Source organism: Sinocyclocheilus grahami, unplaced genomic scaffold, assembly GCF_001515645.1.
Source record: "Sinocyclocheilus grahami isolate Dianchi unplaced genomic scaffold, SAMN03320097.WGS_v1.1 scaffold36.1, whole genome shotgun sequence".
Classification (NCBI taxonomy): domain Eukaryota; kingdom Metazoa; phylum Chordata; class Actinopteri; order Cypriniformes; family Cyprinidae; genus Sinocyclocheilus; species Sinocyclocheilus grahami.
The window spans coordinates 817,438-818,506 of NW_015505215.1; positions in this window are offsets into that span (position 1 = coordinate 817,438).

Consider the following 1,069-nt stretch of genomic DNA (forward strand, 5'->3'; position numbering starts at 1 on the left):
TGTTTGTTTTTTTGGCATATCTGGCGCAATCCACTGGCAGAAAAAGGACAATTTTATATTCAGCTCATACTCATTTTATTTCCGATCTGTCAGAATTACATTTTTAAAATGTAATATTGCATTTTTAGTTATCGTGAAATGTCATACTCTATTCCAGAGGCATTTTGCTGCAGTTTCAAGCTGAAAAGAACACTAGATGCGGTAAAACACCAACACATTTTCCCCCTTTTTACATAAATTATGATTACTCTATATTGGCAGACACAGCCTAATATCAATTTTACAAACAAACAAACAAATACATAAATAAATAAATAAATAAAAAATGTCGCCTTAGGCATGTACTTTCATTAGATTGGGAAAAATGTATAATCTGTTTAGTAAAGTTGCATTGTTCAGATGTTGTATTAATTACTTTGAGAGAACTTTCCTCAATTTGGAGAATTGTGTAAGACAGACTGAGAAAAACTGTTACTGTTCTCATATACAAATGTATTTTAATGCAAAAAATTGCTTCTGTCACTTGATTTCATCATTCGGTTTCTAAACTTTAAAAAAAGAGAGCGAAGAAAAATTTATTTATTATGACAAGTTTGTTTAGATAGGTTACATTTCTTCACATCACATATGAGTATTGCACAGATCTGACAAAGAGAATTTCAGTGAAACTAAACAACAACACGATCTGTTCCTCATGTTTTACATTTTCACCTGTCAAATTGATGGTATGTGTATCCTAGAAAGCATGTAAAGAGGAAAAACATATACCGTATTAGCCCGAATATAAGACGACCCCCCTTTTTCCAGATGTACCTTTTGGAAAAACAAACAAGATTTGTTTTTTCTCAGTAAAACACATTTTGTCTTCAATTATTTTCATATTGCATATTTCTCCTATTATAATTTTTGTTTTGAAAGTATGGTAACAACTGGTAAAATGTACTAACAATCACATTTAAAAAATATACACTTTTTGATATACCTTAAAAAAAACAGGTAGCCCATCTAAATTAGGACATTTAGGCTATCTGTCACGAATTCGGTCCATGGACTTCCGTTTATTCACCAC